Genomic DNA, 24942 nt, shown 5'->3' on the forward strand with positions numbered 1-24942 from the left:
ATATTCTCATGACAATCATTATAGATGAAAATATGCCTCATCTATCTATAAATATACTACATTGGTGTCATTCATTTCATTCATTCACATGCGATGAAATCATGAGAAGATGTAGAGGTGTCCTTAAACACAACAGCCTGAAAAGGGCTGTATAATGTTTATAGTCCCTATTATATAATATTCTGTAAAAGGGAGAGCTGCAGAAACAATGAAAAGGTTAATGATTTAGGAGAAGATGGAGCAGATAAATAATAGATGAAGCTCTGCAATTTTTAGGGGATCAGTGCTATTCCACTGTATGATACCATGAGAGCGGATACGTGACACGAGACATGTGTCACAATATATGGAACCTAATGACAAAAGGCTTGCAAATGTAAGTTATCTCTAGATTGGGAGTTCCAGGAGGAATTTTGGACTGTATCAAGAGAGTATAATTTTAATACAAATACATGAAACGACCTCACTTTAGGGGGTGAGGGGAAGTGTGCTCATTTAAGTAAACTGGGAAATGGATAGACCATGCAAAAGTAAAGGCAAAATGAATTGCATGTGAACACTGCCGTCGAGTTGATGAAGCAGTTTCCAAGGGACTAGACAAGCCGACAATGCTGACACTGCTGGCCCAGTCCTGGACAGGTATGTGGGCATTAAACTTGCAAGTAAATAGATGATGGATCGAGCGAGCCTGCTTCCTCACTGCTAAAGGAGGAGTTTGCAGATAAGCAAGGTGAGAAGTTTCACAGACCCACTGGGTAATGCAGCTGAGATGGAGACGTCAGTACAAATTAATGTCTCAGGAATACAGATGCAGGTGGTCACACACAGAAATATGTATAGGTATATACGAGCCATGAATACAGACGCAGGTGGTCACGCACAGAAATATGTATAGATATATACTAGCTAGTGTTCACGCAAACATTTCCTTGCTCTGTCAGGTGATATCACAAAAATGAGTTCCCAATAGCAACAAGCCCAGCCAGTTCTCAGATCTCAGTTTGTAAGACTTTTCTCCAATGAAAAGATCCAGAACTCCTTGGAGAAGTGCCAGAATCTAGACTTCACAAAGCAAACATACAGGGTGAACATGCAGTATTTCACAGTGCTTAAATGTGCACACAAAGACATTAATGGAGTCTATGTTAAAGAGATGCTGGAGTCAGAGACCAGTTGGTGTAATGGCTATATCACTGAACTCCCATGTAGTCAACCGCGGTTCAAGTCCCGGACCCAGTAGCTTAAACTCACACTGGACGCATGTGTGTGCATGCCCAAGATCCCAAGAGGAGACTAGAGGAGAAGGGATTGAGGCATGGCCATCACCCCTGGGGGGAGATTTCTTGCTTTCTGACTCTCTGTCTCTTTCTGTCTTTCTGGTGAGCACACATGCCCTATAGCAAAAACTTCTCTGAAAAAATAAAGAGATACTAGCGTCAACTGAAAGAGCTACCAGTAATCCAAACAGGGACTGTTTGAGACACAAACTAAAGTAACATTGGATTATAACAAAATACAAACAAAATCCATGAGTATTTATTGATATAAGCAAATGCCTGAGCCAGTTTATAAATGGTGGAGAGGTATCTGTGCCAAAGAATTCAAAAACTATCATAGGTAACCCATCCTAAATGCTAACGCCCTACTCCGTAAGTGAGGACTGCAAACGACACCCTCCGTACAAGACGATATGGAGAGAAAAGACAAAAGACCAGAATATCAGGAAATACTGACATTCCCAGCCAGGAGGTTTGAGCGAATGACAGCAAGGTTATTTGACCTTGGCGGATGTACTCTTGATAGGATGTGATGGTGTAAATGGCAGTTTGTCCCTGTGATTTTCTTTCCATGAAGATAGACCAGCCGTCTATTTGTGAGGTAAACATCGACTAATTCCAAAAGAGACAACATCCGACAACAGGCCTGGTCAGTACTCCTCTAACCTGGCAAGGTCATTGGAAAAGAGCAACGTCTGAGGAACTATTGATGTCACCGTAAAGAAGAAACTAAGGAGACGGGACAGCTCAGTGTAAAGGTGTATCTTGGATGGAGTCCTGGGACAGAAATAGGACGTTGGAAGAACACTAGAAAGGCCAAGTAAACTAGAGATGTTTCAGTATTGGCTCATTATTTTAATGAATGTGCCACACTAATATAAGATGTTAATAATAGGAGAAATCCAATAGATGGAAAATTCATTTGTGTGTTGTGATGGTGTATAGTGAATTAATGTAGAAAATGAATAATTTAAAAAAAAAGAAATAGGGGTAAAATATATATATATATATATGTGTGTGTGTGTGTGTGTGTGTGTGTGTGTGTGTATACATATATAAAACTAGAAATGGAAAATTATTGATAATAACATGCATGATTAAGCCACTATGCAGTACATTCTGAATGGGAAATCGCATTTTGTATGCTGTGACGATGCTTAGGGAATGAATGTAAATTAAATAATTTTAAAAAAAACACAGGGGGATACTTTATGATCTTGTAATAGGCAAATATCTTAAATCTGATACCACAATCTTCTCATCTTGAGGAAAATTAAAATGTTATACTTTAAAAAAAAGATAAATAATAGGAGAAATCATGTGAGGGTATGTGCTGATGCTCTCAATCTTATTGTCTCCATTTTCTTAAAGCTGTTGTAAAACATGAAGTCTATTACAAAAACACAAGTATGACTAAGAAATAATCTCTGCTCTGAAGGCTCTTGCAGTCTAGAGAGGAGACAAATACCCAAGAAGTTATAGTCAAATATGGTAAGTTTGGTGATAAAGAGAAGCCTGGAACATATGAATGCCCAGTGTCCCCGACAACAACTGGCAGACCCAGGAATCCTGCAGGAGAGAATGAATCTGAACTTAACATTAGAGGAGTACCAGTGAAGGGGCAATGAAGAAATCCAAGAAGCAATGATGTTGAACCTTCAGCAATTATCTCGTATTATCACTAGGACCAAAAACAGAGTTTTACAGTCATCCCAAATTTGATTCCAAGCTTCCTCTTCTTCTTTATCTCCTCCTCACCAACTCTGCATAATTAATTTTCTGCATCTATCAAATTTAGTTGCATCAGTCACTTAAATATTGTAGTCTCTAGCCTCTTCTGTGCATGCAGTCACTTTGGAGTTGATATTTATTTATTTATTTTTTTAGCCTCTTTTAAAGGTTGGATAGTCTTTCAGTTCCTGCCCTGTTTCTCCTCTCTGAAAATTCTCAAATCTATTCAGTTCCTAAGCTCCTTACCCTGTTCAAACTCAAAGTTTGCTGCATCCAGTATTTTTAACATTAAATATATCAAGGCATGTTTAGCATCCTCTGACTCCCATTTTAATAACTCTAGAATTTTTTTCTCAAAATATTGCATAACTTGGAACAATTTACATTCTCATGTATTCCCATATCTTTCTACCACTTATATTCCTCAATTCTCCAAGTGATGGACTTATTTCGAAATTGTTGATTTATGATGATAGGAATCCTTGGCTATCATCTTTCTCTCTCTCATATTTGATGGAGAAAAATATTATGAAGTCATATTATCGACTGTCGATGTATCAGAAACTTTGTAAGGCACATGAGATACATCAATTGCACATCCCTTAAACACCTATAGAATGAGTATTACTATCTCCATTTCTGATGGAATGTGATGTTGACGGACACCGTAGCTGTAAAAATCCACCCAAGGACAAGCAGAATCCTGAGTTTGAAATCCAACCTTCAACAAAGCCCAGGCAATTTCTACCCTGGCGTACCACTTCTCTGTGTGAGCTAGGGAACTCATACCCAAACAGGTGAGCTTGTTTGTCAACATATTTTTTTTAATGAAAGGATTTATTGTCAGCACCAGGCTGAGTCTCACTTCTCTGTAGCATCTGCATTCCTTGATAGATGTATGACCATAAGTAATTTCTCATCACAGCTCCTCAGTTTCCTTAGTTTTAAAAGGGGGCTGAAAAACCACCATCGCCTAAGGTCAACAGGAGAAATAAAGGCACTCACATGAATACACTATCAGGGGCATGGGCTGGCACACTGCAGGCTCTGAGGGTACCATCAAACTCTCTGGGGACCAGCAGATGGCATAATAGCTATGTCACTGGACTCCCACATAGTCAATTGCAGTTCAAATTCCAGACACGATGACTTAAAACTCATGCCAGGCACGTATGTGTGCATGCCTAAAATCCTGAGAACGGAGGAGAAGGGATTAGAGTGTGGCCATCCCCCTTAGGGGGTGATTTCTCTCTTTCTGTCTCCTCTGTAGTGAGCACATGTACCCTAAAGCAAAAATCTTCTTAAAAAAATTAAAAAATAAAATTCCTGCACTCAGTTGTCATATTCTCTTTCTCCTCTTCAGTTCTCTGTGATATGGAAAACATCCAATACTCACTTTACAGTCATCCCAAATTTGATTCCAAGCTTCCTCTTCTTCTTTATCTCCTCCTCACCAACTCTGCATAATTAATTTTCTGCATCTATCAAATTTAGTTGCATCAGTCACTTAAATATTGTAGTCTCTAGCCTCTTCTGTGCATGCAGTCACTTTGGAGTTGATATTTATTTATTTATTTTTTTAGCCTCTTTTAAAGGTTGGATAGTCTTTCAGTTCCTGCCCTGTTTCTCCTCTCTGAAAATTCTCAAATCTATTCAGTTCCTAAGCTCCTTACCCTGTTCAAACTCAAAGTTTGCTGCATCCAGTATTTTTAACATTAAATATATCAAGGCATGTTTAGCATCCTCTGACTCCCATTTTAATAACTCTAGAATTTTTTTCTCAAAATATTGCATAACTTGGAACAATTTACATTCTCATGTATTCCCATATCTTTCTACCACTTATATTCCTCAATTCTCCAAGTGATGGACTTATTTCGAAATTGTTGATTTATGATGATAGGAATCCTTGGCTATCATCTTTCTCTCTCTCATATTTGATGGAGAAAAATATTATGAAGTCATATTATCGACTGTCGATGTATCAGAAACTTTGTAAGGCACATGAGATACATCAATTGCACATCCCTTAAACACCTATAGAATGAGTATTACTATCTCCATTTCTGATGGAATGTGATGTTGACGGACACCGTAGCTGTAAAAATCCACCCAAGGACAAGCAGAATCCTGAGTTTGAAATCCAACCTTCAACAAAGCCCAGGCAATTTCTACCCTGGCGTACCACTTCTCTGTGTGAGCTAGGGAACTCATACCCAAACAGGTGAGCTTGTTTGTCAACATATTTTTTTTAATGAAAGGATTTATTGTCAGCACCAGGCTGAGTCTCACTTCTCTGTAGCATCTGCATTCCTTGATAGATGTATGACCATAAGTAATTTCTCATCACAGCTCCTCAGTTTCCTTAGTTTTAAAAGGGGGCTGAAAAACCACCATCGCCTAAGGTCAACAGGAGAAATAAAGGCACTCACATGAATACACTATCAGGGGCATGGGCTGGCACACTGCAGGCTCTGAGGGTACCATCAAACTCTCTGGGGACCAGCAGATGGCATAATAGCTATGTCACTGGACTCCCACATAGTCAATTGCAGTTCAAATTCCAGACACGATGACTTAAAACTCATGCCAGGCACGTATGTGTGCATGCCTAAAATCCTGAGAACGGAGGAGAAGGGATTAGAGTGTGGCCATCCCCCTTAGGGGGTGATTTCTCTCTTTCTGTCTCCTCTGTAGTGAGCACATGTACCCTAAAGCAAAAATCTTCTTTAAAAAATTAAAAAATAAAATTCCTGCACTCAGTTGTCATATTCTCTTTCTCCTCTTCAGTTCTCTGTGATATGGAAAACATCCAATACTCACTTGTTTTGCAGTTTCTGAGTTTACTTCTGCAACAATCCTCTCATTTCCCAGAACATAAAAAATGAAACGGAGTTTGACTTCAATTGAAGAACTTGACAGTCAGTCACACTTAAGTGCTTAGAGGAGAAGAAGGGTGTAGTTAAGGCTGTCAAGAAAATACGGGGATTGTCGCAGAGCTACGGGCAGGTAATGACAGGGTCGGCAAAGGTGCACGTAACCTCCCTCCCCTCTTTCCAAACAGCTTAGTGTACTCAGAAAGGGAACTTTGACATTGAGAGCACAGGGAGAAAAGACACTATTTAAAAATGAAGTAACACAATGTGTAATGTATGTTAGTAATTAGAGAAACTGCTTAGTTCTCTTAGGTTTAATAGCTTCTCAAAGACTGTGAATAAGTTACGAGACTTTTTAATATTCCTCTGAAATATGAATCCATGTACAACTTTGTATTACATAATTAAAAATCTCTTTGATCAGAAGGTCTTGGATTTATCCTAGCAAACTAAGTATTGAGCAGCTGATCTCTAGCTTTAATTTATAAAGCAAACGAGTAAAAACCGTGCCAAGGGGATGCTGGTTAACACAGAGAGACACTGTGGCTTCATTCCTACCCAGTAATGCCGTGTGCATTCCAAGGAAAAGGATGCAAGGTGCATCGTATTACGAGAGGCACTTTTGTTCTCTTCAGTACCTACATGGTGAACACGATTTAAAAAATGTCCCGTGCGGACGATGTACAACAAAATACTCCAGTTGATTCATAATGCTGAAAAGCTGTCCTCAACAAGGAAATCTTCCTTTGTTCCCAGAAGAAGATGTAACAGTCTTCAAAATAGAATATTTTATAGCAGAGAGTAAAATAATTAATCCCTGCATCTGCATAATCATCAAGGATGTCCTTAGCTGCGTGCAGAAAATTGACTGCCTTCAGTCACTCATGGTTAGTAAATCTCTAGGTCAACAGGTATCACCATGCTGGGTCACCTGAGACCTTTCAGCATGTCTAAGTCAACTTCCTCTTTGCCAAAAGCACACAGGACCCATTGGAAAAACTTTCGACCTAGGGGCCAGCTGATGATGTGTTTAAGGTAACAGATCTCACATGGCACACTCCATGGTTTGAGTCCCAGACCTTGAAAAATATGCCAGGCATGCATCTAAGTGTGTCCAAAATCCCTAGAGGAGAAGGAATTGAAACATGGCCAACATCCCTGGGGGTTATTTCTCACTTTCCTCCCTCTATCTGTTTCTGGTGAGCGCATGCACACTATGGCAAAAATCTAAAAAATAAAAAATGAAAAATTTTCCAACTAATATGCTTTTGTATATGGAGATTAAAATGTATTTAGAAAATATCTTGATTCCAATTAATCCACTTTAATTTTATAAATTATGCTAAAGTTCTTTTTAAACAGTTATTTACTTAGTTTTATTTATTATTATAATTTTTAATTTGCTATAGGACATATGCACTCACTAAAGAGACACAGAGAGAGACAGAGAAAGAGAAGGAAAGTGAGAGAGAAAGCTGTTACGTACAGTACTCAAACTGCAATTGACCATGTGGGAGTTCCGTGCCTTAGCCACCATACCACCTGCTGGCTTCTCTCTCTTCTTTTTTTTTTGGAGAGGTTTTTATTTTTTTTCGCTATAGAGCACATGCACTCACCAGACAAGAGAGAGAGATACAAAAAGTGAGAAATCATCCCCCCAGGGGGGATGGCCATGCCGCAATCCCTTCTCCTCCGTTCTCCTCTCGGGATCTTGGGCATGCACTCACACACGCCCAGCGTGAGTTTTAAGCTACCGGATCCGGGATGCGAACCACGGTCAACTACGTGGGAGTCCAGTGACATAGCCATTACGCTAACTGCTGGTTCCCACCACCTGCTGGCCTCTATGCTACAGTTCTAACTCATGTCATTGTCTAGGATAACACGGAATAGCATTAAAATGCACAAAATGCAATACACGACTCACTATTATCTTATATAGCTTTGCTGTAAATATTAAAAAGTGAAAATCCTTTGAAATAGTGCTATAAGTACCAGGGACTTCAAAAGTCCAACGAAAAATTAAAGTATGAGTTTATTTGGCACAAAATTTTTTTTAATGCATGCATAGTTTTTTCATAATGTGCATTTTCCATGGCCTTTTAGACAAGGAAATGGCATTCTGCTCACTGGCAGATCTAAGAGTAAAACTCAAGTTGCCTGGAAATGTAGCAGCCAGAGGAATCAAACTGTTTCAGGTACAGGGTGCATTTTTTTCTAGGAGATGTAAGTTACACGCAGGGAGACCTGCCAACACTGATTCTTATTGGCTATAAGGGTAAATGTAAAATAGGTATTTGATAAGCAATGTTTTCACAATTAAGGGACAAAACAAACTAGAAGGGAATGGAAATAGCCGTTCTTTGGGTTTATCTGCTTGATTCCCGCAACTGCAATGCCGAGTGCAGCATGTCCCTTGATACAGCTATTAGTGCAGGACCCTCTAAATATTTAATGAGCTCATCTGAGCCTCACAGGAAATCTAATTTCCGGGTTATCATTAACAACATGCTCTGCCTCTGAGATTGTTTCTCTTCCCCAAGAAGATACAGACATTGAAGAACATCCTTGCTACATGTTAGCAAGGTTTGGATGTTCTTGGCCAAGAGAAGAACCAAGGAACAAGATCATCTGTGAGCTGATGCAACAACTGGGGATATACTACATCGATGAAGCTAATAGGAAACGAGGTCCAAAACAATGCAGAATAACTGAGAAAACAGAACAAAGGAAAAGCATGGCATCCCCTTCCAGCTCTGGTTCTAATTCACTAATGGCTTTACAAAAACCTTCAAAGCTCATATTACTGGTTCTATATTCCTAAATATTTAAGTCTATTTTGATCTATATGGTGACATTTCTTTTGAAAATGTAAAAATGCAGAATAATTTAAATAGTGGTTTAAAAACTCTAAAATATTTCTTTGAGCAAGTAGTGAATTATATTATCATTATAATCTTTCAGTCTCACCTCAATTAATAATACTGGATTCTCACACATCAGTGAAAACACAGCTGGTTAAAACAGATGTGAAATATAAATTCATAATTTATATTCAGAACCTAAGCATATGATCTATTTTACTATTAAAGAAAGATTTTCCAAACTAAAAACTCAGAGAACAGTCCCTCAAAATTTTAACCTATTATGGTGGTCAAGAAAAGGCCTGCAGAATAAACTTAAATAATTATTAATGCTTTAAAATATTTATAGATATCTTATTTTTCTGATAGGGACCTTGAGCCTGAATAAAATGAGCAAAATCGGCAACGCTCTGAATGATTCAAAGCTTATTTCAGTCAGAGAAAAGATACAGTTTAATGAATTCTTTTACTTTTTAAAACCACAATTGAGTCAATTTCTCTTTTATCACTAAGAATATAATGAAAAAATATTGTTCTTTTTCTCAAAAGTTCACAGTCTGACAGGAAGAAAAGCATACATAATAATAAAACCATGTGTTATATTCAGTTGAATAAAGATTGATATTGAAGCGTATAAGAAGGACACATTAATTATATTGAAGTATAAGCATGGCGAGAGGCTGGGATGAATCCCTAAATAAGGTGAAATCTGCGCAAAGTTTTGAAGAGTATTGTGCAGTCAAAGAGCATTAATAGAGAAGGTGACTCTAGGAAAACAAGACAAGACGGTGGAACAGTAGGGAACTTTGAAACCCCTGGATGGATGGAACTATACAGACTAAGAAAAAAGGATATAGAAACACAGTATATAGATGTAAATACCAGATATGTGTGTGTGAAAGAGGAGGGTCTGAGGAAGGACATTTGGGGGAGGGACAGGGAGACAAAGCATTAATGGCACAAAGAGGTGTGGTATTACCTGTTGAAGATATTTTGTACTTTTATCAACGGTACTGGGGAGAAATGTTCACTTGTTGAAATATCCATTTTGTAAGACAAATAATAATGTGATTAAATGTATTGAAGAAAATGAAATGAAAAAAATTTTAAAAAATGAAAAATGAAATCCATAGATTTCTATTGAATTAAGTTTCACATCAGACAATAAGCAGTCTTATACTGTAAATGATTTTGTTTGGGGGAAGGTGATAGCAAGTTATTTGAAGATCTTCTAGAGTGTAGTGGCACGAATCGGTATTCATTGAAAAGTATAATCTTGTAGACAGTGAGAAATTTACAGGACAACGATGACACAGAATTGAACACTAAGAATTGGTCCAGTCATGGAGGCACAGGTGGTGGGATGCCACTGAGTGATACTGGACCATATGGGAAGTTCTGGGAACTAAACACAGCAGAGAAGGAATGCCTGTGACCCTGGTTGGCTGAAAGGCTGAGGTCACAGCAGGACAAGGCTTTGTTAGAGATCTCTCTCTCTCCTTTCCTTTCTTTCTTTCAGGAAACAAACGAACCTTTAAAAAGTTATGCAAATTATAAGGCCATTCCAATTGTTAAGGTAAGGAACATTTGCCTGAAATAATTGCAGTGAGATAAGGAAGAAAGTGGGAACAGCAGGTGGTGTAGTGGTTAAGGCAATGGACCCCCACGTGGTGACTGACCACAGTTCTAGTCTCAGACCTGGTGGCATGAAATTCAGGTCAGGCACAAGTGTGGGTGCCCAAAATCCCAACAGAAAAATGGAATAAAAGGGAATGAGGCATGTTTTTCTCCCCTTAAGGGTGAGTTCTCGCTTTCTTTCTCTCTGTCTCTCTAACTAGTACACATACCCTGTAGCAAAAATCTCTCTGAGGGGAAAAAAAAAAAAAAAACGTGGTATGGTTTTTCAGGATATAAAATTCGAGATCTTGGCAGAAATGTTTAGTTAAAGGAAGAATGACACTTTGTGATCTCATACTAGCAGTACATTCTGGTGATAGTTGAAGTGTTGGGTGAGGTTGAAATCACAAGCAGTTGGAGATGCAGTGGGAGGAAAAGGAACCTCATCCGAGTTCAGAAAAGAGATTAACGCAAAGACTCATAAGCTAGTGATCCCAGAGTTTATGTCCATAGCCACATTTCTCGAGGGGCAGAGTGTAATCCACAGATCACAGTGGCTCCCTGTGGAAGTAAGTCTCAATGAGCAGCCCTCCATCAGGACTTCCCAGGGAACACTATGAACCAGAATGAACCAGCCCTCCCAGTTCCCTGACCGTGGCTTCTGGACCCCAGAACTGTGAGACAGTACATCTCCATTATTTCAGTCACCTGGCTTTGAGACTTTGCTATGGCAGCTCAGGAGACTGACAGACGCAGCAATCTTTTCCATGCAGTGATTTCTCACAGGTTTTAGGTTAGTTTTGAGAGTCCATCAAACTCTGTTCCCTTTTGCATTAATGGGGAATAACTTGGTTGTTTTATTCTCATCTCAGCAGAAATGACCTGTTTGTTTTTAACACATACAACTTCTCAGAGAAGAGACGCACCCTCACTTGGTAGTTCCCAGTGTTCTACACTAAGGGGTTGATTTCTTTTATTATCAAGGGAGTTTTTCTCATGCCCTTTTGCTGTTATTAATTATTTATACCAGTATTTGAAATGCTTACATTTGCTGTAACTTAATCTCCCTTAGTTTTTCAGTTTAATTTATAAATGTAGTCAACTAATTCTGCCGCTAGTGTCATTGTGAGGGATTCCGCATCAGTGACTCCTGCCCTTAGCTCACCTTGACCCGTGTTATAAAATGTGATCTCACAGGAATATGACTATATGAGGACTACTGAAATCTTGCCTCTCAGGATATTCTAATCCTAAAAAATAAACTGACAAAAGCACATAATATAACAAGAAATCAGAAGTATTACAGTTTAGGAAACAATTTTTTCTATAAACCAGATGGCATCAAAATAGTTTGCATCCATATTATTTTACCTACAAAATGCTTTATGATTACATAAGAAAAGAATTTAATTCTTCACTCGACATTTAATGATGTTATTTTTATAATATCAGCATGAATTACATAAATTTTCTTGGAATTAAATAGTCTAAATCGAATTAGTTTTGTATTGCTTTATATATTTGCTATCCAACCCTTACCTTTATGGCCATAGTCTTAATTACAATAGGCATGCTATTAAATTTTATTATTTTTAAGTTATATGTGCTCTAAATAACTACTTGTCTCTAATCATCATTTTTAATTGAACATTTTTGGACATGCTTTATCCAAATATTATCAGTTACTCGAGTCCCACATTAAGCACTAACTTTTCCATGAGTCTTTCTCAAATGACTTTAACTGAAGTTAAAAAGGGTAGAAGTATCTTTTGAAGTAGTTTAAAAATTATTTTTGTGAAAATTTTATATTTAATATTTATTTTATTTTAAATATTTCTTATTGGATATGGTTCAAGTTCTTTATATACAAAGTTTTTTCATAGAGACAGGCACAAGATGAAGCATTATATAATTTTCCTAACTCACCATTTCAGTCTTATTGTGTATATATTTTAATAGTGCTACTTCAAAAAACAGAGTTGATTTGTAGTTGTTCTATTTTTTAAAACATAAGGTTCCAAAGCAAAGTTAAAATCTCTTTTTAAATTTTATATTAAGTTGCATAAATTCAGAAAATTTTATAAACATAAAACATAGCATAATAGAATTAGGACCAGCAGTTAGCATAATGGCTATGTCGCTGGACTCCCACGTAGTCTACCACGGTTCGAGTCCCAGACCCTCTGGCTTAAACTCACACCAGGTGCGTGTGTGTGCATGCCCAACATCCCAAGAGGAGAATGGAGGAGAAGGGATTGCGGTGTGGCCATCCCCCCTGGGGGGTGATTTCTCACTTTCTGTCTCTCTGTCTCTCTTTGTCTGTCCAGCAAGCGCATGCGCCTTATAGCAAAAACCTCTCCAAAAAAAGGGAAAGAAAAAAAAAACATAGCATAATAGAATTGAGATTATAGAGATATTTTATAAAATTTTCAGATATTTACATTTCTTCAAAAATCAGATCCAGCCAGTGGTGTAGTGGTTAAGGCAGCTGGATTTCTCATGACCAGCTGTGCCCTCTAAGTCCCAGACCTGACAACTTAAAAAATACACCAGGCATGTGTGGATGCATGCCCAAAATCCCCCAGGAGACATGAATGGAAGAGCAGAGCTTGTGGTGTGACCACGCCCACTGGAACATGAGTGCTCTCACTCTCTCTCTCTCTCTCTCTCTCTCTCTCTCTGTTCAGTGAGCACACGCATGCTGTGGCAAAATTTTAAAAACACACATTTAAACACTGAAAAAAAAAAAGTTGAGTAGTTTTTCCTACAAAACTAACATCTGTTAGTCAGTCAAGAAGCATTTATTGAATATATACAGTGGCGGCAAGAATGTTATAAATCATTTTAGGATTTTCAACAATAATTTTCTTGGCATGATATGTTTTTCCATGAGAATAAATGACATGTCTCTTCAGTAATGAGAGAGCCCTGATACATGAGACTGGTGTACAGTTTTATTGAGGTATAAATGATGTTTGTTTGTATTTGTTTTTGAGGACATCATTTTTCTCTCTTATCCTCCACTGACACCTTAGATTATGATTGATATAATGATAGAAGTAATCAAAGGATGACATTTTTGGATTCAAATTGAAATAGAAATTCTCTAAGTTCAAGATTATCCTGTAGGACCATTTTTACACAAATACTAGTATTTTTTTGCTTATGTAAGGATATAAGGCAAAATGGAATTGAATATGAAGAGTATTATTAGCATTGCATGAATCACAGATATCACCAAAATGTCATATAAAAATAGGTGGAAAACTGTGGAGAATAAAAGAGATTGGCAACTGACAATCTGTACCAAATTGTTGAAATCATGGGGAAATCCATAGTCTTAAAAAGAATCTGTTATTATTCCTGAAAAGAACAGTTTGTTTTATTACAAAGTGGTTATAATAGGACTCAATTGTCTTAATTTTATCATTAAGATGATCGGTGATAGACATCTACAGTATTGCCAAAATGCCAGTAAGCAAAATAGTTAAATGTTTTTAAATATTAGCATGATAAAAAATAGAATGAGGTTGAAAACAGGCTGGGCACAAGCTGTTTCCAGAAGCCCTCCTTTTCAGATATTACAAGGAAAAGCATGATTTATGCCCCATTTTTATTGTACTCAGAAAATGTACGAGCACAGGTGTTATGAAATAAGCATATCAAGATTACACTAAGTGTAGAGCTGAGTGTCTCAAGGAGATACAAAGGGATATGGCAAGTGGGAGAGTATCCGATTTTAAATCCTGAAAATTGGTTCAGAGTTTGGTGTTGTTGCCCAAATAGTTGTTTTGACTCCAGGTCAGACATTCAATAATACATGTCAACTATGTCTTTTGGCTTAGGGAGATTAGAAAAGTTGAAAATAGATTTAAAAATATTTTTCTCATGGGTCCAACAGGTGGCATCTTGGATTAGGTAGTGAACTTCCACATGGCCAACCATGTTGCAAGTCCCAGACCTGGTCATTTGAAATTCCCTCCAGGGACATGTGTGCATGCCCCAAATCTCAAGGAACGAAGAGATTGCAGCATGGCCATTCCCCCTGGTGAGGCGATTTCTCACTTTGTCTCTCTCGGTCTCTCTGGTGAGTGTACACACCCTATAGCAAATAAATACACACACACACACACATTATCACTATTCTGATCACCCAAAATACAGCAAATTTCAGAAGTAGAAAGCAAGTTTACACATAAAAAATAACACTTTTTAATAAGAATAGTGCTACTTTATAGAACTCTAACAATCAGTCCTGTGCAGTAATAGGCTGACAAGGCTAAAAATATTTTAATATAGAAGCAATATTTTGGACTCAAACTTAGTTGTGAGTAATGGCTGTCCCAGAGCCTGCCTTGGTAAGTCACTGGGGACCAGCCATATTTAAACTATGGACTTTTTTTTTTTCCTTTTCAGATATAAAACGTGAATAGTAATGATGGATATTTAATCAATATTTTGAGGAAAAATCTCAAAGTTTCTGTTACAGTTGTGAGCACAGTACATGGAATGCCACATACTCAGCGATTACCTGTTGTTACAATGACTTTATTAACGAGCATGCATGTTCCTGAGGGTTGTATTCTATATGATGCTTCCCATAGACCTTCCTGCGGGGGAGAACAATGTCCTGACCTGCCCGATCCAGCGCTGAAGCTTCTCAGCACCTGTGGACACTGGACACGTGCAATGCAGCCTGTGTCACTGATGGACCAAGTTTAATTTCGCTCATTTAAAATTAAGCAGCAGCGTGTGGTAGTAGCAACTACACCAGATGCTACAGTTCTGGAGCCTTTCCCCGTTCTGCCTCTTTCTACCCAATTCCGGTATCCATGCTGCCGCACCGTGGAAGGACGGCGTGCTGTATCAGCACAAATGCCACAGACAGGCCGGACTAAGGATGTTTATGCTCCTTTTTGTTCAGTTTTAGAGAACCAAACATCTCTTGAAGCTATTAGAAAGAACACAAAGAGAGGTCATCTCTCAGTCAATATGACAAAAATATACCTGATTTCAAAAACATCAGAGAATATCATTTTCTTCTGAGAGTCTACACATCTGATCCTAACACTAGAGCACTGTTGTGCTCACTGGCAAGAGGTTAATTATAATTAAAATGTCAGCCTTTTTATCAGTGATTTAAAATAGGATTATTGTCATGTGGAATACACAATTTAGTTGACCAGATTCATCGACAGGAAAACACTGATTTTCTTTTTTGGCAAATGCTTATTTTATGTTTTTTCAAACATCAGATATCTTAATTGGTGACTTAGTTTATGAATATTTAATTATGAATGTCACAAATGGCATAGTCATTTGATAACTCTTCCTGGAAATAGTTCTTCAGAAAAAGAAAATATTCACATTCTGGCAAAGAAAATATGTCTTCTGACTACCAAAAAAATCAGGGTTTACTATTGTTTACAGGATTCCACAAACTCATTCCTGGTGTCGACACACTAGCAAATATCATGTCACGTATCACATGTCCACAAATGCAGCAGAGAGCTCCCTTTCAAGACCGCCAGGGCCCCTGGGCATCAGGTGGCTGCTGGACTCGATCCCGAGGCCCAGTCAGCACAATCAAAGCACAGGCACATTCCTGAGTCCGGGTTTCCAGACCTCTGACCAGAGTCTGTGATTCCAGGCGTTCCCAGTTGAACCCAGAAGGTGCGTCACTGACTTAAAGCTCAGCGTTGAACCAAGTGCTGGACCGGGCGGTGCGCAGACCTCTGCTGCCCCACTGCAGTGGGTCACCTCCCCGCTGTGTGCTCTGAGCGGCCATCAGCCACGTTTTCCTCCAGGAACCAGGGGGCGCTGCACCTCTGCTCTTCTTGTACTAGACTCGCCAATCCACGTTCACTCAGAATTCATCCCCTCATTATTTCATCTTACTCATTTTTTCCCCCAGCGAAATTTAACGAAACATGCACTGTGTCAAATGCTGTCAGGGACTGGAAGGTGAGCTCCCTTCAGCCGGCACCATTCCACACCTGCGGCTCAGTGCGTGCTGCAGGCCACAGGCGATGGCTAGCAACATCGGCAAGGCAGAGGGAGAGCAATGTGATTTCAGCTTTTTGAGGAAAAATTAAAAACCAAAATATTTTACAGTCATACCTCTACCAAGAATTTTAGAACCTTCTGATAGAGAAAGTTTTTTTTTAAATGTGCATTTTTGTGTTCAACTTTGCTTTTAGGATCTCTGTATTACTTCAATACAAATGCTTTTTATTCTTCTAGCTGGACCTCATCAAAGATGAGGACAGTCAGGATTTCTCAAATTCTTTTTTTTTGGGGGGGGAGGTTTTTGCTATAGGGCGCGTGCACTTGCCAGACAGACAGAGAGAGACATAGAGACAGAAAGCGAGAAATCAGAGAAATCATCCCCCAGGGGGGATGGTCACACCACAATCCCTTCTCCTCCATTCTCTCGGGATCTTGGGCACTCACGCACACGTGCCTGGCGTGAGTTTTAAGCCACCGGGTCTGGGACGCGAACCGCGGTCGACTATGTGGGAGTCCAGCGACATAGCCATTACGCTAACTGCTGGTTCCCAGGATTTCTCAAATTCTTGACCCTTAAAATAATTGATTCTAGGGCCAACAGGTGGCATGGTGGTTAAGGCACTGGACCCCCACATGGTGGACCATGTTCAAGTCTCAGACCTGGAGGTTTGCTTCCTCTCTCTCTCTCTCTGTCTCTCTCTCTTCTTTCTCTCTGTCTCTCTTGCTGTGAGTGCACATGCCCTATACCAAATTAAAAATAAATAAACCCATAAAATTAAATTTAAAAATTATTATTGCTTAATAGAACGTCTGTGTTGGCAATAGACTACAGCGCTGTGTGAGAATCGGGAATTGCACCACAGGTACTTGAATGAAAATCTGATGACCACAAGTGAGAAGACAGTAATAAGGCTGCTGATTGAAGAAGGAGAGCAAAAGGGAATAAAAGATCAGAGAAGGAAGACTGCTTCCTGCCTGAAGAGCAATGAAAAACTGGAAGAAGCATCTCTCTGTTCACTTTCCCTGCTTTACTTTGCTCAAGATACATGAGGTGCTGATGGAGGGAGAAGTCCTTGACTTCGACGTGCAGTCTAATAACACAGTGATGTGGAATGAGCCAGATTTTAGGCTCAGTCATATGACAGAACACGCTTCTGCCAAATTAGAGAGCTACATATTAAAGAATAATTTTAAAAGGTCAAAAATTAAGGTGAATATTTTCTGCACTTGGGAAATTGCTTTCAAAGCATAACTCAATGCATAAAACCTTAAAAGACAGATAGATTTGACCACTTTTAACTTTTTAAGGAAGCTGAAAATCTTAGCAGATTTAGCAAGAAAGTCTGATTTTTAAAGAAAGACGGCTTTAATTTCAAAACTCATATCTATGATTTGCTAGGCAGAAGACTGCCTGAGCCTCATATTACTACATTTTAAAATAAGTCTAATAGAAAGAATACCTATCACACAGAAATGTTTTTGACATCAAATATGACAATTTTTTAGAATGTAAAATGTGATTTAAATGTCAGTAAAAGATCAGAGATTTGAGAACTTCCTCTCAATTTAAAAGTAGGTTTTAAAGCAATATTATAGCATAGAATTTGAAGTCCCTGGCTTTCCTTTATTTTAAATTATTTATGCTTAAATTATTCAGTGACCTTATAAAACATGATGAATGTTCTGTGAAGTTTCAAATGAATCAATAGATTTTTTCAGACACTACTGTTAATTTTGCAGTTTAAAGACTAAACAAAACAAAGAACTAAATAACAATATTTGATGAGCTGAGAAGAGAAAATTATTTAACTTTAAAAATGCTAAAATGTTTTTAGCATGAGAAGTATTACTAACTTTTTAGTTTAAAAAAATCATTGCAATTTTTCTGGATGTTTTTCAAAGACCACTATATAAAATAATTTTGGGGGAATATTCATGATGTAATCAACTCTGATTATTTACAGATGATTTATTATAAATGTGTGTACTATCTATGCACCGTAGTCTAGACAGTAGGGCATTTTAGAACGTTAAGGCTATTGATCTAATCATTATCATGCATGGTTTTTTAAAAATAAATACAAGCTTTTTTGTTTTTAATGATTGCAAAATTCAAAATTAAAGTTTAATTTATTTTGTGTAATGTTGTGGATCATAACTATAATTTAATTAAGGTAAATTATTTGTAAAGTAGAGAAAACAGGATGATAGCTTTCACAAAAGAGCATTTATCAAATTTAAAGTTGTATCGAGTCTGATCTACTTGTCTGAGTCATGCATTACAGTATGCGAACATGAGTGAGTGTGAGTGTGTGAATGTGTGTGTGTACTAAGAGTACGTGGGAGGTAGGTTTTATGAGCATGTATATGTGTACACACAAACCTTTTTAATTTGAAGAAATAGATGCATGAGTGAATGATCATCATTGATTGTGACTGCCCAAGTGTATTTTGTAATACTTGATAAGGATCATGGCATATAAAATATGAACATAACATAATCATATAAAATTAACCAAAATAGCGTAAGTCTAATTTAAAAACTATTATGATTCATGTTAATAATGTTATTCTGCTTATGACAGTCTGCTCATTAGAAATATTTGTCTGTCACTTCAAAATAAAATGGATTCTTGTGCTTGACGTTTCTTAGAGAAGTAATTGATCCCTATTTTTATATTGTTTGTATGTTTTGATTTTACTATAGGGTATGTGCGCTAGCCAGAGAAAGAGAAAGAGAGAAAGTGAGAAATCCCTCCCCCACCAAGTGGATGGCCACTCCATAATTTCTCCCCCATTCCTCTCTTGGGATTTTGGGCACACACACACACACACACACACACACACACACACACACAAGCACTGGCATGTTTTTCAAGCTGTCAGGTCCTGGGTTTGAACCTCATAATTAGCCATGTGGGATCCAGTTGCCTTAACCTCAATACTACCTACTGATCTGACCCTTATTTTTTTTATTTTTTTTTTGGCAAGGAGGGACAATAAATTCTTTGTCTGTTACTAGCTGAACATACATGTATAGAAAATGATCATAATTCTATGATGGTAGTGTGTGATACTATATGATATGCTCTAGAATTACACATCTTTCTTTCTTTGTCAAGGTGCTTGAAGCCTCAAGATTCCCACTAAATCAATCTTATTTTTATTATCAATTGTTAATATCATAAATAACAATTTAGAATCCATATTATATATCGCAACTTCCTAGTAAAAATAATAAATTCTAATATTATTTCTTAAATGTTACTGTCACTTTCAAATAAGAGAACCCTTTTGTTACTTAAAATAAAAATCTCAGTATTCCCTTTTTAAAAAAAAGATATTGCAGGAGACCAGCAAGTGGCGTGGTGGTTAAGGTGCTGGACACTCCCACATGGCCGACCATGGTTTGAGTCCTGGACCTGGTGGCTTGTTTTCTCACTTTCCCTCTTTCTCTCTCTTTCTCTCTCTCTGTTTCTTTCTTTAAAAAAAAAAAGATATTGCAGACCCATATAACTTGTATACACCTTATTTTATTTTCTTTACTTCTCTGGGAAATTACAAATAAAGTGGCAAAATCAGCAACTTGTCAATATTAATGACATTATTAGATAAGATTTTAGGAGAATGCATTCTAAATAAAAATGATCTCTTTAGGTTGAAGAATTAAATCTATGCATAATTCTTGAATAGTTTATGAACAAGTTTTGCCAAATTTTCAAAGAACAGATAATCCACAGCTTTTAAAAATATTCCAGAACAAACAGTGGAAAAATACCCACATAATGTCCTGAGATCTAAATAACCATGGCATTGTGTCTGAAAATGATAGCAAAAAGAAAGAAAACTACAATCCAACATCAGTAATAAACATAGATGTACAATCCTATATGAAATTTAGGAAAGTGTGACATATTTTCTATGCAAAAATGCATCATGACTTTCCAACGACCCAATAGTAAAATAAAAGCTACACCGTAGTCAAGCAAATAATAGTTCAAGTTATAGTAATATAATACACAGTAACATAATTTTCTACATTAATAACTTAGAAAAAACAATACAAAATAAATATATGAATAATATAACTATTCAAGTAACTTACAAAGTGTTTCATGCCTAAATACTATTATTTAGGTAGCATGACAAAATAATAAATTAAGAATTGAGTACAAGAATAAACTCTTATGATAAATGTAAATAAAGGATATATTTTAATTATATCCAGATATGAAAATATGTACACTTATGCATAAATTAAATATTAACTAAATTCTTGTGGTGTTGGTGTAGGAATAAAGAGTAAACTGAAAAAAGAGACTTGAAACCGTCATGAATATATTCAAATTTGATCTGTTTCTGACAGTTTTCATTACATTTGGGTGCATGCAACAGAAACCAACTAACACTAGTTAAGAAAATCATGACTACTGTTCCAGCAATGAAAAACCATGGTTCAGTGTCACTGTCAGAAGCTCAGCTCTGAACTCCCTTCTGTCACAACCTCCTTCCATATGCATCAACCACTTTTTGACTCACATTTTCATATTCTTATTTTTAAAATGTTTTTTTTCCTTGCCAGTTTACTTTCTTTCAAAATTATATCTCATTTATACATAAGAAGGTCTTTCTGGAAATACAAGATTTTTTTTTTTTACACCCAGCAACTGTATACCATTACAGCTTGCAAAATGGATTTTTCCAGCATAAATACAGTCTATTGGTCCAGTCAAATATATCACTATGCACATCATTATCAACAGGTAATTATTAATGTTCGTGCTCCTTAATGTTTTGCTTCTTTTTTTTTCCCCTTGATTCTCACATTCCTATTCCAAGCAGGAAGAACATTACAAAATAAAAGTCCAAGAGACATAGTAACTTGACCCATAGACGAATTTTTTGAGAAAATCCCATTCAGCTACTTCTGTACACATTTACTGGCAGGAACTGAGCCACAGGATCACCTCTAACTGCTAATATTTCCATGCATACACTCTTGGTTATCCGTAGAAAATGAAGAAAAGTAAGATCATGGGCTTTTCTGGCCAACTCTCAAAGTTGGTAAAGTCTGCATTCAAATCAGTGAGGGATTACTATAAATCCTGCTATTTCTTCAATGCCCAATTAATATATAAATGTGTAAAGTTAGAGTCATTTAGCACATTATTAAAAAATTCTGGTGGATTTAAGAGATCACAAATTAAAAATATAAGAAAAACATATATAATGCAGGCTTGTAAATTTAAACTAAACAGAGTTTCTGAAATAAAGTATTAATCTAAAAACAATGTAGGAAATAATGTTTATTGCTTCAATTTTAAAGCTACTCTAGAATTAAATATATTATAAATAAAGTTAAAAGTCTAATAGACTAGATAAAATTACTTCCACAGAAATATAAAATAACTTATAAATAGCACCTTGTGAAAGCCCTATATATCTTTATGCTAAAACAATGTAGTGAAAAAAAAGACATGAATAATTCACTCATCAATATATAGTTAAGAAACCTAGGAAAAGATGCACAGTCAGTAAAAGTCAGTAAGATATAAAGTAAACAATGAGATGTACTTTTTCTCAGCCTCCAGATTAGAGAAATTAAGAAGCTTGAAAATACAAATGTGTTATGAATATGTAATAAAGGCCAGTGATTTACTATAAATGCTATAGGTCTTTCAGTGAAAAGTTTTCTAAACCCTAAACAAAATATTATTCAAATATTACCCAAAGATCAAAATTTCCAGAATCCGATGTCTATTTGGGGAAAAAAACAAACAAACTTGCACAGATCCAAAGATGTCCATAATGGTGTAACTTGTATCACTTTTTGAAATATGCAAATTGTGAATTACCTAAATTTTTTACTAAGAGGGTTAAATATAACTAAAATAGAGTCTATAAATAGAAATACAAAAGTTCTCTACAATACGTTTGCTCAGCGAAAGGAAGAAAGGAGCAAGAGGCTATCATTTTTATTTAAAGCATGGGACGGTTAGATGGATAAATAAGTGTAAATCGTGTGCAGAGGTTAGAAGCTTCAGCGTGATAACAGTGGCTCTTTCCAAGAAGAAGATAAGGATTAGGGTCGATGTTTGTGCATCATCTCGATCTTGATTCTTTTTTCCAGTAAATATGTACTTGCTCTATTTGTATAGAAAAGTATGGTTAAAAAATATAAAAGTTGACACACAAGAAATAATTTCTAAGATACTATTTTCTCTGCCACTTTAGTAGTGACAAAGCAGAAGTTGACTACTAATTTACCATTACATTCCTGCATGCAAGACAGTTGCCACCGCGGGACTGTGAAATGAAAGCATCAGGAAGGGAAACAGTGCAGCTATGAAACAAAGATGACTTTGTTTTTAAAATCACACAGCATCGAATACCAGGATAGCAAATAAAATTCTATTATTATAACAAAAAACAAAACTTTCTTTTTTCACATTAGAAATGTTCATATGCTGTGAGAATCAGGCAAAGGCAGACAACTTAGATCAAGAACTTAAAAAATTCAAAATTCAGACTGTTATGGAAATGAGGTCACAACGCAAACCTGTGGTGACACATTTTATGAACCATCCTAGTCGCACGGAAATCACAGTATTAACAAGAGCATCTTCAGTTGGTTCATACTAATGTATCTAAATGGGTAAGAAATAGGGGGAAAAATCATGTGCTAAGTGTTTTTGCAATCATTAAAAGGGTGAAAATACCTTTGAAAATCCTGTTAAACTGCTCTGGACATTGTGAATACAAAAATAGCAAGGAAAATGCAAAGTACCAGCACTGAATAGAATTTAAATAGTTTAGTATACACGGTAAATAAGCAGAATTTTGTGGCATTTCCTTAATTACTTTAGTTGATTATAGAAAGGTTAATTTTTTAAATATATCCATCACACAGATAAAACTAGAGCATATATTCAAGTAATTATAACTGCTCTGAATGTCAGAACAGTTCATACAATAATGAGAAATCTGAAAATAAGTTGTGTCCACACCTGTTTAAAAGTATGCTATCTTAAGTCAAAGTTAGGGGACCAGCAGTTAGCGTAATGGCTATGTCGCTGGACTTCCATGTGGTCGACCGCGGTTCGCGTCCCGAACCTGGTGGCTTAGAGCTCACGCCAGGCGCGTGTGCGTGCGTGCCCAAGATCCCGAGAGGAAAATGGAGGAGAAGGGATTGTGGCATGACCATCCCCCCTGGGGGGTGATTTCTCGCTTTCTGTCTCTATGTCTCTCTCTGTCTGTCTGACGAGCGCATGTGCCCTATAGCAAAAACCTCTTCAAAAAAAAAAGAAAGGAAAAAAAGAAATGAATTCCATCACCTCTTACTTTTTCCTTTGCTTCCAGGAGAACAAGTCTATATATGTTTGAGACTGAGATGCACAGAGAGAGAGAGAGAGAGACATACACATATACCATGTCATCTACTGTCATTCCCTAGAGAATGTAGCTTCGGGCCAGAAATAATCAACAGCATCATTACTCACCAAGGAGTAGAGAGAGAGTTGACATGCCTTCCAAATGTGACTAGATATAGCTCTCTCAAGGTGTCATTTATGATGATTACTTTTAAAAAATCAATTGTCATGGGAACCAGCAGTTAGCGTAATGGCTATGTCACTGGATTCCCACGTAGTCGACCGCGGTTCGCATCCCGGACCCGGTGGCTTAGAACTCACGCTGGGTGCATGTGCGTGCATGCCCAAGATCCCAAGAGGAGAATGGAGGAGAAGGGATTGCAGCGTGACCATCCCCCTGGGGGGTGATTTCTCGCTTTCTGTCTCTATGTCTCTCTCTGTCTGTCTGGCGAGCGCACATGCCCTATAGCAAAAACCTCTCAAAAAAAAAAAAAATCAATGGTCAGAGCATGTACCAGCCAGGGACACAGAAGAAAGAGAGAGAGAGAAAGAGAGAGAGAAAATCATCCTTAACGGTGCATGGCCACATCACACTACCTTTTCCTTTTTTCCATTACATCAGGACCTTGGGCACACATGCCAGGTGTATTTCTCAAGCTTCTGGGGTCAGGATTAGAACTGTGATCAGCCATGTGGAATCTGCCTCCCTTAACCACTAGGCTATAGCCAGCTCATTTATTACTTTCTGATATTTTTAAATCTGTGGGCATCATGATTACCAGTAGATGCTCAAAGAATCATCAAACAACATGTCCATGATTTAACCTAGAACGTAACTAAAGTCTTTCCCATAGAGCTAAACCGTGTTCCCTCACACAGGAGTTGGTATTTTGGACCATACATGAAGTGTAACAGAGACCTGGTTTCAGCCTGGGTATTCCTATGACTTCCTTCAACAGCACCTGGAGAGTATCTTCAACAAGAGACCATTTTCTAGGTCTCTCTTGGTAGAAGAAAAGGCCAAAATGCTGTCTTTATTCATATGAGGTTCATATCATTCTGTTTTTTCTTCACTTTTCCTTTCAGAATTCTTTAATTGGTGAGGTCGGTGTAATAGGAGTATGCTAGGAAAAACACTGTTGGAATGATAAATTATGAAGCCAATGCTTGTTGAAGTAATATCTCTCTCCGTCCTTCC

Source organism: Tupaia chinensis, unplaced genomic scaffold (assembly GCF_000334495.1).
Source record: "Tupaia chinensis unplaced genomic scaffold, TupChi_1.0 Scaffold000206_1, whole genome shotgun sequence".
Classification (NCBI taxonomy): domain Eukaryota; kingdom Metazoa; phylum Chordata; class Mammalia; order Scandentia; family Tupaiidae; genus Tupaia; species Tupaia belangeri.